The sequence below is a fragment of the Mus pahari genome, chromosome 6 (genome assembly GCF_900095145.1).
Source record: "Mus pahari chromosome 6, PAHARI_EIJ_v1.1, whole genome shotgun sequence".
Taxonomy (NCBI): Eukaryota; Metazoa; Chordata; class Mammalia; order Rodentia; family Muridae; genus Mus; species Mus pahari.
The window spans coordinates 103358461-103364835 of record NC_034595.1 but is presented as its reverse complement, the minus strand read 5'-3'; positions in this window follow the sequence as shown (position 1 = coordinate 103364835).

Here is a 6375-nt window from a genome sequence, read left to right as displayed (position 1 = left end):
CAGTGAGGACTGTCTGGAGGGGGGTTGGGGGGGGGGGGGGGACTACTGGCTCCAAGGGACCTTGATCTCCACACCAACACTTCTTGGTGTCCCTGCGACCTGAACTCCCCTCTCCCAGGATTGTAGTTAATTCCCTTCCCACACCTTTAGGTGCTATGAGCATCCCTGCTGGGCAAAGCAGAGATTGCACGCCAGAGAAGGCACCACTGAACCTCAAGCAGAGTCTCAACCCTATCAAGGTCACAGCCCACAGCCACCTTCAGTGACACGGGCTGTCCAGCTCCCACCCGTTCCAGGGGGCTGAGTTACACTCTTTCGCTCATTCAATAACAATTGTCTATCACGTGCCAGGCACCGCAGGAACACAGGACATACAGAACCAGCAGAGCTCTTGTGGAAAGAGAAAAGTGGGGTGACCCTTAGGAGTGTCAGCAGTGACAGGTTCTAGGGGGTAAAGTCACACAGGAGAGGACCAAGTGACGAGAGAACATGGAGAGAAGGTCGGTGGTTTAGGACAAGGTGGGTGAGCCTGGCATAAAGACAAGGAAGGGTACTTGATAGACCTCTGGAGTCAAAGGTCAGGGATCCACAGGTGGGGGAAGCTTGGGTTGCTGTATAAAATGGGAGCCACCTGCTGGGTGAGGTTAGTGCCCCAGAGCAGGCAGGCAGCTGGGAGGTGTCAGCTGGTATCTGGTTTTTGCTCTAGATAGAATGGAAGCTTCAGGAGAGATGTGATCACAGTAGTGGCAGACCGGAGCCATGGCCCAGGAGAAGCCCCTGGCTCCCTGTAGGAGAGGTTGATGGGATAAAGATGGTCTCTGGTGACCAGTTAGGTAACTGTTGTAAAGCCTGTGGAACAGGGAGGCACCCAGCAGTGGGTGGGGCTGGGGATGGAATGAGTCAAAAGACCCCCAGGAATTTGGACTAAGCTCCTGGAAGATTCAGCTGAACCTCTGGCCTTGCAAAAGACAGGGCCACAGGTGGGACTGCCGAGAGCTCAGGATCTGACACATGAGGCTGAAACAGTGTGTCACTTTCTCATGGAGATGCCAGGAAATCTCAGCAGGTGCTTAGAGGGGGGTCATAGACCGGGCTGCAGTGTGGAGACAGGAATATCTGGTCCCAGGACAGGAACAGGGTTCAGAGAAAGCAAAGCGGTTCAAGGCCAGAACCTGAGCAGCTCCCAGACTCAGAGGTCAGCAAGGTCCACACAGGCAGCCTAGAGACAGGAACCACACAGCCACAGAGGACAGAGAAGAGCCTATGAGCATGCCCCTTCAGCCAAGGGGATGAGGGCTGGCTGCATTGCTGTGGCCCACGGTAAGACAGCATCAGACTTTAGCAAGAGTGGCTTTCACAGGGAGGCAAGAACTGGAGTCTGTCCATGAGATCCTCCTCGGGAATGTCCCTGAAGGCAGAGCACTCTCTTGTCTCAGATAAAACTCTGCTGTGACTTTCTTTCCCAGGTGGGTAGAATCGTAATTCATGTCAGGCTAAGGTATTGCTCAGTTGGTAGAAAGCTCAGAAGGCATGCATAGCTTGTGGTCCTGAGTCTGACCCGGCGCCATGGTGGCACACACCTGTAACATTGGGAGATGGAAGCAGGAGGATCAGGAATTTAAAGTCAGCCTGGGCTACATGAGGCTCTGAAGCCAGCCTGGGCTAATGAGACTCTGAAGCCAGCCTGGGCTACATAAGACTCTGAAGCCAGCCTGGGCTAACAAGACTCTGAAGCCAGCCTAGGCTAACAAGACTCTGAAGCTGGTCACTCTTAGTCAAACCTCCCAGGAGCCCCAGGAGAGAAGGCAGATGTCGTGAGTGCAGAGACTGCCAATGCTGGTCTGGAGTGATTGGATAGGAAGCTACCGGGCAGAGCTGAAAGGACCCTCTGGAAAGGAGCCAGGGCGTTGTCCCCTTGAGTACAGGCTGTAGCCTGAAGCACGCATAGCAAACTTGCGTAACAGGCCAGAGAACGTTCACACCTCTCTCTGTCTCTGCTGCTATACTCCCACCCTGCAAAGCGACCCATCCCGCAGCAAACCGTGTAGGAAATGATTCAATAAAACTTTATGGACAACAATTGTCAGCCGGCTGGATTCGGCCTTCCAGCTCCAGCTGGAGGTCCGGAACTAACGTCCTGTCCAGTGGCTTCCCAAGCTGAGGTCCCTGCGCCAGAGCATTAGTGATACCCAAGAATATCGGAAGTGCCGGTTCTCGGCCCCACCCACATCTAAGAATCAGAGACTCTCATTCACCCTGTCCCCCGAACCCCTCTCAAGGTACACGGCTTGTCATTCTATAATTCTGTCATGAGTCATCTCTGCGGGCCGTTGCTCTGCTGCTGCTGGTGACCTCAGCAAAAGCCAATGCTACAACAGTGCGTGGAGGGGGCTAAGTCCTCTCTGCAGGCCTGAGTGAAGACCCCCGTCTCCCGTCCTCCCGCGTGATTGTGGGACTGGCACTTTTATTTATATGTCACTCTTGAATGGCTCATGTTGACCGTAGGGCTCCCAGCAGGCCCGTGCCTGGCCCTTGGCAGAACCGTTGGCAGTGGCCTCCTCCCTCTGTCCCTTCCTCAGCCAGACACTGTGCTTCAGGGTGACACCCTTACGTACGGCTCACACAGGGAGCCGCCAGAGCCTGCCTGCAGTAAGGCTAGGCCAGTGTTTTCTTTACGAGGGAAGTCGTGGTGTCCAACTTTATAGTGACTTCAGTGAGAGGGTAGGATTCTATGTGCCTTAGTCACTAGAGAGAGAGAGGGTGTGTGAGCAGTGATGAGTTTTAAAGGAGAGACTGCCCTTGAGGTCCTGTAGTCCCCAGTGCCAGGTGACCGGCCATTCTCCAAGGAGAAACACTGCACAGGTCAAATTCCTGCCAGCTTGAGGCTCCAAAGTGCAGTGTCCGTGGGGTCCTGCAGCCACATCTCGCTCTAGGACCTGTGAGCAGATTCCTGCATAGAACTGGGCAATGGCTGGTGCCTCAGAGCACCAGTGACCTGAAGGACTCACATTGTAAAACTAAGATGAGGGCTGAGGGGATGGCTCACTTGGTGAAGTGTCTGCCACCCAAGCCTTGGGACAAAAATTGGATCCCCAGATTCACATAAAGGGCTGGGTGCAAGACCAAACATGGAGGTGCATGCGTGTGACAAAGTGTGGTGGTGTGTGTGTATGACAAAATGTGGTGGGGCATGCATGTGACCAAGTGTGGTGGTGCATGTGTGTGACCAAGCGTGGTGGTGCATGCATGTAACAAAGTGTGGTGGTGCATGCATGTGGCCAAGCGTGGTGGTGCATGCATGTGGCCGAGCATGGTGGTACATACATGTGACCAAGCATGGTGGTGCATGCGTGTGACAAAATGTGGTGGTGCACAGGTTTAATCACAGTCTTTGGGAGGCAGAGGCAGGTGGGTCTGTGAGTTCAAGACCAGTGTCAGCCAGGGTGACATCATAAGACCCTTTCTTTAAAAAGAATTAAAGAAAAGCTAGGAGCAACAATGCATACCTATAATTTCAGTCCTGGAGAAACAGAGCGAGTCCTGGGGCACGCTGGCCAGCCAGTGTGGCCCAGTTGGTGAGCCCCAGGTTCATTGAGAGTCGCGGTCTCAAAAAAAAAAAAAAAAAATGTGACAGAGACCTAATTGCAGAGGACACCTCTGGGCTCCATTTGCACGCACACTTGTGCACACACACATGCACACACACACAAATGAGGATGGTGATTGGTGTGGAAAGTGGACACTGGGGGACTTCAGGGAGATGTCAGGATCACGTTATCCCAGCTCAGCAGTTTTTGCAGAATGGACCAAGACACCTCAGTGTGAGCCGTGCACCAGATACTTCAATGTCGAGGTCAAATCCCTAGCATCCTCCATCAACCTCGCCACACACGATGGCTCCACATTTCCAACAGGCACCTACGCAGGTGCTCACGCCTGTAACCCAGAGGAGACCGCATCAGGACCTCCACCAGACAGTGTTGGCCGGGGTCGGCCAGTGGTCAAAGGAAGTTTTGATTCTAAGGAAAAGGAAACATTGGCAAAATGGCTGTCTAGCTAAATGTCACCCTCCGATTTAAGGGGCTCACTGCCAATCCCAAACCCCTTTGCCCATGAAAGTGGGGCTCTGTGAGTTTGAACCAGGGGCCTTCATCTGGGCCCTTTTGAGGCCAGGAGCGTGGCAGTTAACAGACTTTCTGGAACTTCACAGAGAATCTGGAACAGCCAGACCCTCAGGCAGACAGGTCTGGAACTGCCTGGGGATCTGAAGGGGTCAGCTGGGTGGAAGGGGTTGGCAGTGTTCAGACCCTGGAGGCTGTGAGGGGCGTGAGTGTGGCCTGTTAAGAGGAGAAGGTGGCCTTGTGTGTGGACGAAGGGGGTACGAGGAGAGCCAACAGGCAGAGCATAGGCCGGGAGGCAATGGCAGAGGAGGGGAAAGGGAGCCACTTGACAAGGTACCTTTGGAAGCAGATGCCCATTCTGCTAGCAGATCCAGGAGAGCAGAGCTGAGAGGATCCAAAGCAGCTAGGACGCTGACAAGGGCTTCGGGCGAAAGGTTGGGGACTCTGCTCAAGGCGGTGGAAGACTTTGATGGGAAAATGGAAGGATGGATGGGGGGAGGGGAGGGAGAGATCCCCCACCATCATCCCCTGCTGCCGCTATAGCAATGACCAGTAACTTAGTGGCTCCAGACAGCATGTTATCAGGGTGTCTGGGTCTAGAGTTCAGAAGGCCCTGGCTAAGCCCAGCTATGGGCCCTGTGAGCCGCTATGCAGGTGCTGGCCAGGCCCGGGGCAGAGGGCTTCATGGGAAGACCCCGATAGTGAAGGATCAGCTTCCAAGCCCCCAGGGTCATCCGAGAGAAGTTGCCTCTATTGACTTTGGGCTGAGACCGGCTGGGATTTCTTCCACACAGCAACCCGCACCGTCAGAGCCGGAAAGGGAGGGTCAGCCAGCGGGACAGAAATTACAGTCGACGTCATCCAGTGACAGCCCATCTCCTTTGCCACATTAGGTCAGAATCAAGACACTGGATCCAGCCATACTCAGGGGGAGGACCCTGCACAAGGAGGGGAATCCCAGGGGTCATTGAGGGTATCAAACAAAATCCCTGAACATCAGGGCAACACGGGAAGCTGCCGTGTGGTGGCATCAGGAGCAAGGTGTACAGATCAGGGGAAGACAAGTCCGCAGACCCTTCTGTCTCGTGTGAGCAGTGGCATTGGGGTGTGCAGTGGAGGGGTGGGATCCCATCAGCGTCCACGGGGCCGTCAGTCTTCTGAGGAAGGACGGGCAGCTCAGACAGCCCAAACCTGCTCAGTCTCTTTTTTTTTAACCACCACCCCTTGCCTTTGCATCCCCTCTCAGGATTTCCCCTCTGTGAAAAGGCCACACTGATCTGGATAAGTGAGGCCGGCCCCATGTATCCGGAATCAACCACGGGGTCCCCAGCGCGACTCTCCCTGCGGCAGACAGGCTCCCCCGGGATGATCTACAGGTAAGTCCCACAGGTCTCCTCTGAGGAGGAGTCCCTGAGGCAGCCACTTTCCCCTGGGGAAAGACTAAGGTCTCAGGGAGGGCTAACAGGGCTGTGAGGTACACACACACACACACACCCCGGAAAAGAATGGAAGCTTCCAGAGCTATAATTGGAAAGAAAGTAAGACTTTCCGGATGGCTCTGGGCCAAGAGAGATTTGTTTCTGGTCCCTGACCCTTTGGAAATGTCATCTGAGGCTACCTGAGCCCCTCAGCAGGGGGTATCCCACCCAGAGGCGTCTGAGAGGCTGCTCTCAAAGAGCTCACAGGCATTTGGGGACTGGCCCCTGCCCGTTTTCCAAAGGCCAGCAACAGCCAGACTCTTACAGGGTAATCTTGATCGCCTTGTGTGATCCAGCCTTTCTGAACAACAGGCGTCCTGTAGGGGGCGCTGGTGAGCCACTGGCTGCAGCGCGGGCAGAGGAAGCCCAAAGCAACAAACATCACCATCCTGAAAGATTACGGCCGGATAGAACCCCAACAGCCTACATATTCTGGGAATTTGGGCCTTTGTAGATAACGAGTGGACCCTGAACTGTTGCAAGTGTCTTTGGAAAACCAGGGGAAAGAGGTGTCTGTCCTGGGAAGGACCCGGAGTCTCAGGCCCTCCTGTCAGGGTGTGTTTTGACGGCAGTTCTCAAGCATGTTGTAAAACATGGTCTAAGGCTTATTAAAAATCCAGATGCGAGCGGGGGGTGGGGCTTAAAAAAAAAAAAAAGCAAAACCCAGCCGCTCACTCAGAGCCTACTGTGGGGAAGCTTAGGTGCCTCTGGACCCATCCGACCAGAGCATGCAGGCTTCAGACCTCTGCTTCACTGGCCACTGGGTGGCGCTGCTG